This window comes from Vitis vinifera, chromosome 12 (genome assembly GCF_030704535.1).
Source record: "Vitis vinifera cultivar Pinot Noir 40024 chromosome 12, ASM3070453v1".
NCBI lineage: Eukaryota > Viridiplantae > Streptophyta > Magnoliopsida > Vitales > Vitaceae > Vitis > Vitis vinifera.
The window spans coordinates 22,073,607-22,082,337 of record NC_081816.1 but is presented as its reverse complement, the minus strand read 5'-3'; the positions used below and the strand labels follow the sequence as shown (position 1 = coordinate 22,082,337).

At 32.7% G+C, this 8,731-nt stretch overlaps 1 long non-coding RNA gene across 1 annotated transcript; it reads right to left on the bottom strand.

Moving 5' to 3' along the window:
* Positions 1-4,183: 4,183 nt before the first annotated feature.
* Positions 4,184-7,935, bottom strand: LOC104881048 (uncharacterized). The gene is made up of 3 exons (XR_787091.3): positions 5,659-7,935; positions 5,160-5,543; positions 4,184-4,844 (listed from the first exon to the last, which is right to left on the bottom strand). It is a non-coding gene; the product is annotated as an uncharacterized LOC104881048 (long non-coding RNA).
* Positions 7,936-8,731: the final 796 nt, after the last annotated feature.

The following is an 8,731-nucleotide window of genomic DNA, read 5'->3' as shown; positions in this document are numbered from 1 at the left end:
TTCAAGTCTTATTAAAATTGAAATTAGTTTTGCAATTGTAAATAAATATTTTTTTTAGTAAAATATGAATAGTAACATAAATTATATTTTTTATATAAAAATATAATTTTAGTATATGTTAAAAAAATAAGAATATTAACATATTTGTAAAAGTATAATCGATTTCTCTCTTGTTAAAAATAAATAATAATAATAATAATAATTATTTTATTCAAAATGAATAATAAATAAAGTTTAACTTTTTTAGTATGTAAATTAGCTAAATTTTTTATTACATGTATACATTTAGTACTAAACACAATATTCTTAAGTGCTTTGATTTAATATACAATTAATTCGATTGATATTTTGAATTCTAAATTATTATTAAAACTTAAAAGATTCATTAAAGAATTTCAATTGTTAATTATGTGTCACTTAATTTAGAAACTATTTGCCTAATGTGAAAATATAAAAAATATAGAGAAATAAAATTTAAATTATTAATTATGTTTCATTTAATTTAAAATCTATTTACCTAGTGAGAAAATTCAAAAACTATATTTGTATTTATAAGAGAAATAGTAAAGTCATAATTTACAATATATCAATTTTTGTCTATTAATTTTTTTGTAGTAATTAAATCTATTTTTTGAGTTTCAACTTATTTTTAAAAAATTTTAAACTCATGAATAAATTCAATAAAATGTGTTGCTTGATTTGAATTTCATTTATTTAGTGAGAAAATTTATAAAAATATAATTATGTGCAGAAAAAAATAATATAGACATTATGAACCAAATTTTATTCATAAATTTATAGTATTAGTGGGTTCACGATTTGAGTTTTAAATTATTTTAAAAATTATTAGAGCTCGTTAATAAATCCAATGCATAGATTTGCTTAATTTTGATTTTAGTTATCTAGTGAAAAAAAGAAAAAAAAATTATTTTATATAGAAGAGAAATAATAGTCATTTTAGACCAATTTTTGTTCATAAATTTTTGGTATTACTTGAATCACTATTTGAATTTCAAGTTATTTTAAAATACTAGAATCCTTAAAACTTCTCAAGTCTTATTTAATTTTGAGTTTTTTTTTGTCTAATGAAAAATATTGGAAAATTATGGTTTTATATATAAGAGAAACAATAGAATTACTTTAGAGTATCAATTTCTAGGTTCCTAAAACAAAGTAAATAAGGAATTTGGTATGTTAGGAAAATTAAAATTTTCTACGATACATGGTTGATAGGGAATCTTCGTACATTTAATTGATATGTTAGATTTTGATCTTTGGAAAGTCATGAACATCATGCTTGGTCAAAATAAATTCTTGTACTATGTTTGAAATAGTTCAAAATATATGTTTCCCAAAGTGAAAAATGACAAAGTTGGCTAAAATTATTTAAATGTTTTAATTCCAAGTATATAATACCTTCACTTATGAATTTTGAAACACCCTAAGTGGAAAAAGGCAAGCATGGTCAAAAGTATGATTTCTATTTATGGTTTAAAAAGTCTCTACAAAAATTTAAAAAGAAAATGATGATTTCTTTTTATCATTATTAATGTCTTTTTTTTTGTATGTTGTTGAGTAAATCCTTGAGCCTTGAATGTTATTGTATAACTAATTATTGATCTTGCAAGTTGTTTTAGGTCTCTTTTGAGTTTAAGGGATTTATTTCTTAGGTTTTTACTCCAAGAAGGACATTTCCTATGCTTAAAAAAGCTCACATACAATGCTCTAACACTTTAAACGAAGAGTCAAGTGCTCAAGCACTCTTAGGGCCTTCTAGCACCCCTTGAGTGATCCAATGCTCAAGCGCCATCCAACACTCAAAACACTCGAGCGCTAATCTCGTTCTAGTGTTGCATCCAACGCTCCCTTGTTGATTGAGGCAATAAATAGCTCTTCCAACAACCATTTTTCTTTATTTCCTCTAGCCTAAGTTCTTTCTAGTATTCTACTCTGTCTTTTCAACTTCTTATGCCTTCTTGGGTTAGTTCTCACTCCATGGGAGTGTTCTAAGCATTTTCGTGAGCATTTTAAGTGGTTTACTTTGTCCAAGTAGTCCCTCATTTTTCGTGTCCTTTCATTTTGGAATTCTTGGATTGGTATGTTTGAACATAGGCGTCCTAGGTAGGCACCTCCATCTCTTGAGCCTTGGTCTCTAGTCATGGGGATCCCTTTGTAGGGCCCTTTTGATAGTGTAGACCTTCCTATTGGTTGTTTCTATTATAAGGACACTTGTGAGTGATACTATGCATTTTTTTTTTACCACAAGGTCGAGATAGAGTACAGTATTATGTTGACATCTTTCAAAGATATCATTCTTCCTGGTATTTTTTCTGAGTGAGGTTGGGAGCCTCTGGTCTCACTTCTTGAAGTTGTGTATCCCCACTATATACATATGTTCTACATGAAGATCCATTCAATTGTGTCTAGGATCACATTTTGAGTCTTGATTGATGTATGGAAAAAATCTATTAATCACTCCTTAGTCTATTCGTCAAGCTCTCGGCATATCGTCTCTTCAAGAAGCTTATCCTCATTTTACAGCTTAGGTAAGGCCTCACACGTTTCAAGCTTGACAAAATTCCACTCCCTCCTTTATGGCGAGGCTTGTGATCTCCTTCTATATGTTGTGTTAGCAGAAGCTTTAATACAAACATGTTAGTTCAAGAACACAAAGATAAACTAATCACATAAAATACATAACGTTTTAATGTGGTTCAACTAACCATGCCTAAATCCACATATGAGAGAAAATCTTTCCACTATACCATAAAAAATATTATAGAGGACAAAACCAAATACAATTGTTGGGTTCCCGAAACATCTTATGTTTTCCTACTCCTTGTATCGACACCCTAAACCATGAGTCTTCTTACTTTATCAGATATTTCTTGTTCTTCCTCATATCTCTATTCACCTCATATAGTCTCTATAGGCCCATCTCCATCTCACAACTTTTTTCTCATGACTTAGAGTATTTATAGAAATATTACTAACAACTTTTCTTCTTCTATAAAGAAATCTAATATTACAATAATATATCAACTTATGAAATATTCTTTTAAAAAAAGGAATCTATACTAATTAGGAATTTGAGACACTTTCCAATCGTATATATTCTATTGGTAGGGTTTACTAAGCTAGCCTAGGTCCTCACTACCTATTCTACTTATACTTTCTACATTTCCTCCCATGAGTTCATTCACACAGAATTGGAAAATTCTTTGTAATAAATATGCATCTTTTTTTTTTTTTTAAATTTTTAAAATAAAATTAAAGAGATAAACATGGGAAGAATTAAAATTATTTTTATTAATTGTTTTGATATTTTAGTTATTTGTCAATTATTTCAAAATTTTAATATTCTAAAATTACAAAATTTAAAATGATAAATGTATAAAAAAAAATAAAAGTAATGATGGACAATCTTTTTAATTTGATTAATATCATAAATATGGAAAAATGAATGTGATTATATTAGGCGTATTTAATATTTTACATTAATTTTTTCCTATTTTTATGAAGAAATAAATTGTTTTATATTTCAATACTGAATTTTGTATAGCAAGTAAAATTGAATTCCCCAAAAAGAGTTAAAACATAAAATAACTTTATCCTTTTAATATTTTAAAATTTAAAATGATAAATGTATAGAGGACATTTGCTATGTCATGTCCAAATACCCATCCCAAGAGTGTGATGGTCATTTCACACCTCAAACCCGAAGATTCAAAATGGAAAGGACACAATTAACCATGATAAAATTTTATGTCTATATATTATTATTAAAATTTTTAACTCATTCCACTCCTTTAATTTAATATTCCATTATATATATATATATTAGCTTTTTAAAATTTAAATTTTCTCATATTAGCCCTTAGCAATAAAGATATGATACAAACTCATGAGACCAAGGTATAAATATGATAAAATTTTAACTCATTCCACTCCTAAAATTTGATATTCCGTTCCTAATTATGCAGTGGAAAGATGAAGATTTTGAGTTCGAGTCATCAAGTGTTTAAACCAAATGGATTTAAATTAACATAAGGTTGAAATTAGGAGAAAGACCATTAGGAATTGAATTGTAGGCTATTTCAAGGGATCACTTCCTATCATTTCATAAACAAGTCAGGAATATATGACATTTGTTTATGTTAAAATGCAAGCACCTATGGTCAATCTTTCCATACTCTTCTTCATATATTTGTTTCAGGTTTCTAGCTTCAGAAAAATTCTTAAAATGGGAAAAACGGTGCATGCTGCATAATAGAATGACAAGCAAGAGAGACTGCAGTAAATTATTGACTTGGAAAAGTCATTTCATGCTGCAAAGGAGAAAACAAGGTTTCAAAGTAATGCAAGCTGGTCTTACAAGACAGACCATTTACATTGTCTTATTTTACTTATCTTTGTCGGGTTCTAATATGGAATTATGGTATGCTAGATGAGTCCTAAATCTAAAAAATGTCATGCCTCTGAGAACTGATAATCATTAGTTGCTTTTGATGCATTAGCCCACTGAAAACAAACCTGAAAGGGGTCCATGAGCATATGCAAAGAATGCTAATCAGGAAACCAAATCTGTAGAGCTGCTAGGGGCACCTGCATTGTAAACATTGTTTCAACATATGGACTATTTAAGTTGGCTGTGTTCACCATCAAAAGCATGGGGAAAGTGACATGAAGTTCTTGAAGAGGGCTGAGGTTCTGCAGTCCCTTCAACATAGCATCGAGATCAGAAGGGGTATTTGGATGCAAAAGCTAGTCAGAATGCAATAGAGATAAACCAATGCATTGCCAGTGACCAACACTACATATCATGTGTCTTTGTTGTTGTGTACCTGAAAGGAGACATGCCTCTTAGAACTAATAATTAGAAGTGTTCCTATGAAAAGCTTGCATGAAATTACAAAGAACTGGCAATTGAAAGAACAAACTCAAGCTCCATAAGTATTTTCAAAGAATGCTAATCAAGAAAACAAATCTTTGGGGCTGCTTCATGCACTTGCTTTGTAACACTAGAAAGAGAGTTGCACCCAGAAAAAACTCAAATTAATTAACATGCGCAGAACAAGTCTTAGAAATATGAAAAAGGGTTGTGTTCTCAAATTGCTAAAAGAATATTTTTAACCAAATGTGTATAAACCAAAAGCTACCTCAAGTCAATCTTCCCTGCTCTTCTTCTATCTTTGTTCCAGACTCCCAGCTTCAGAATTAATCTTAAATCAAAGAAACAGAGCATGCTCTGCACCCATCTTGTGAGAAGTGTTGGGATGAGAAGGTAGTGTATGTGTCTGTTGTTACATACCCAAAAGAGAGTCATGCAGCCTCCTAGAACTGATAATCATAAGCGGTTCAAGGGAAAGCTGGCCATGTATTCTCAATGCATTAGCCCATGGAAAACAATACTGAGGGAGGTCCATTAGCCCTAGACAGTTCTTTATATTGAGAAAGGAGAGGCAGGTGGACAGGCAAGTACTGGAGTGTGCAGGGTGACCTGAGATTCTTGCAATTACCGATACCATTGATTTCCTCTGCGCCTTTGAAAAAACAAAATAGATAGATAAATTCAGAAATAACCTAGTCCATTTTGAAAGTAGAATGGAAACAACCCTTATTTGGTTGTAGTCTCAAATTGTTCAAAACGTTATCTACCTGTGGTTGAGCTTCCCTTTCTTCATATCTTTGTTCCAACTTCTGATGATCTAGCTTAAGAAAAAGCCTCTTAAAAAAAAACAAGTAGAGCATGCTCTGCACCTTTCTGAAACTTGATAATCAGAGATGGCTCTCAGGATTCTTTGGCAAGAAATCAGAACTCAAATTCTGACATGAATATTTAGGGAATAAGTCTATTGAAATGAGCTTGAGAATGAAAGGATATTCCATTTAACAGTTGGTGGTTCAAGAAATCAGACCTGTAGAGATGTTGAGCATATGCACAATGTAAACATCAATCCATCTTAGAAGTATGTAAGACAAGATGTAAGCTACGATCAGTACCATAATGAGAGTGAAGCACAGCCTAACCTGAAAGACACCAAAAGTCATTTATAATAATAAATCAAACTGGCATTCAATGTGGCACATCATCCCATTTTGAAGAAACATATTTTGGGCAAAGAACCAGACTTTGCATTCATGCAGTTCCACCTTCATTAGAATAGCACACCATCTATTACTATACGTCGAATGTGAGCTATATGACACCAATCTTCACCTTTCTCAAATCGGCACCGATGGCCGGCAGTCTCTCTTTGGTCAAATATTGAAGCTTGGGGCAGTAGGGGATGCATAATTCTTCAAGGGACGTGAAATGTTGAAGACCCACTTGTGTCAAGAATTGGAGCTCAGGGCAGAATGAAATATGTAGCTTTTTAAGAGAGGCATAGCTTTGAAGACCCACTTTTTTCTCAGTCATTGATGTATAATTGTTTGAGAGAGGCAAGGTGTTGAAGACCAGACCCCATTAAGGACAGGAGGGCAGGGCAACCACTGATCTGCAATTCTTCAAGAGAGGTGAGATGTTGAAGCCCCTCTTCCCCAGAGGAGTGGAGCTCAGGGCAGTAGTAGATGGATAAGTTTGTGAGAGAGGTAAGTTGTTGGAGCCCCATGCTGTCCAGAGACTTGAGATTTGAAACATTTTCGAGTTTAAGAGTGGTAAGTATGGAGGGCAGTGGGCAATCCTTGGGCAATGACTCCAACTCTTCCCATCCACCTTTGAATGTGAAATGTGTGAGAGAGACCAACATTTGCAAACCCAAGTCCACCAGGGGTGTGAGTTTGTCGCAGTCCCAAATTTCAAGTGCACATAGATTGGAGGGCAGACCTCCTCTCTGAAACAACAATTCTGGACAGCGCTTTAAAATCAATCTCTTCAAAGATGAAGAGTTATGCGCCAGCAACTTGAGCTTCGAGCACCCCCAGATCTGATAGCATGCCGAATTGAGAGCTGGCAATTCAGTAAATACAAGATCAGGGCAATTGTGAATGTTCAAGAAACCAAGAGATGTGAGATCCCCTCAAGAACCCCAATCGACAGGTTTTCAAGCCCCTCGAGACCATCGATTATCAGATGAGTCAACCTGGGGAAGGCTCCTAATGAGAAGGATAATGAGAGAGATTCACAGCTACCATAACATATCCGAAACTATTCTAGGAATGGGAGGTGGCCTTTGAACAACTCAGGTAGGAGAAAGTCTAGTTTGGTAGACCTGTAAATGTGCAGTGTTTTCAATGTAGTGGGCAAACCAACTCTGTGGAAGCATCTTGAAAAAGAACAAGAGTTGATTACCAAGAATTTCAGAAAACAACTGTTGGTTTGCAAGATTCTCTCCTCTAGCAAGGTCTCTGCAGAGTCACATTTTATAATTTGGAGGTGCTGCAATCCCGCTGGCAGTTGCTTCCACTGAGAGATGTCTGAAATTTGAATGTCTGAAGTTTGAAGAGAAGTAAAGCCACAATTTGGCCTTTTCAACTGCAATTTACCATAGTCAATCATCACCAATTCACTGATTGAAGGAACTCTGAGTGAAGCCGTATGTAGTTGTGGACAAGAAAGAATTTTTAGTTTCTTCAATGATCGAAGCCGTTTTGGTAATTTCCCAGTAAGTTTGGGACATTGGATTATATAAAGCTCCTGAAGACGAGGGAATTCTCCATGTCTGCATCCACAACATAACCATTTCTCCCAATTGGGCAAATGAAAAAAAGAGTTTGTAAGGATGGGAAGGAGGCCTTAACTGTAATGGAAGAAGAAGCATTTCTGTAAAACTCACTACCCAATCTCTTTACTCCTATCATTGCTAAGATGCATAGATGTTTAAGAGAGGGTAGCTGCCCAAGAGGTGGCAATGATGAGCAATTTTTACAATTCCAAAGTTCTAAGGAGGAGCTAATCGTGTTTCTGTGTATCCTGTGTGAAAACACGTACAATTGTTACTTGTGACCTAACAATTTTTCTAGTTTAATATTTGGTCCAAATATTAAAACATTAGCTTGTTGATGTTGAAGCATCCAATGAAATTTGGTCACAAATGTAATCATATCCCATAACCTAAGTAAAATTGTGGTTTGTTAGCTTCAATGCATAAAGATAATGCTATTTACACTATGTCCCTATAACATAAATGCCTCTTGTATGCTATTGAGTAAGTCAACAAAGATATTTGATATATCATGAAACAATGTAGTTTGTAAAATAGTATAAGCTTATGATACATAGCTTATCACTTCCTTGGGGGCCTTAAAACTATAAATAAGATTTTGAGGTAGGAACATTCCTAGAATTGAGAAAAAATCCTTTACAACCAATTCCTAGATTGGTAAAACAAATTTGTAATCAAATAAATAATCAAAGTTTATAACATAATATTGTAATAATTCATACATCAATTCATTACTCATTTAAAACTCTAGAAGTAAATTGGATATATATATATATACATCATTATTTCCATACAAAATCAGGAAGTTTAGTAAGGGAATTACAATCAACTACTTTAAAATAATAAAAATACTGAAATGGAAAATAAGGCTATAATAAGTCTCAAACTCAAATCAATTTTACAAAATTCTTCTTGGGAGTCTTACAATCACTACTAATGGCCACCAGTAGAACTAAAGACATATTAATGAGAATTAACTGAGTGTTAGGATTTATCTAGCCCATGACTTCAATCCTCTTCCACACCACTAGTGTAGTACCTTCAAACTTTAGTTATCCACTTTC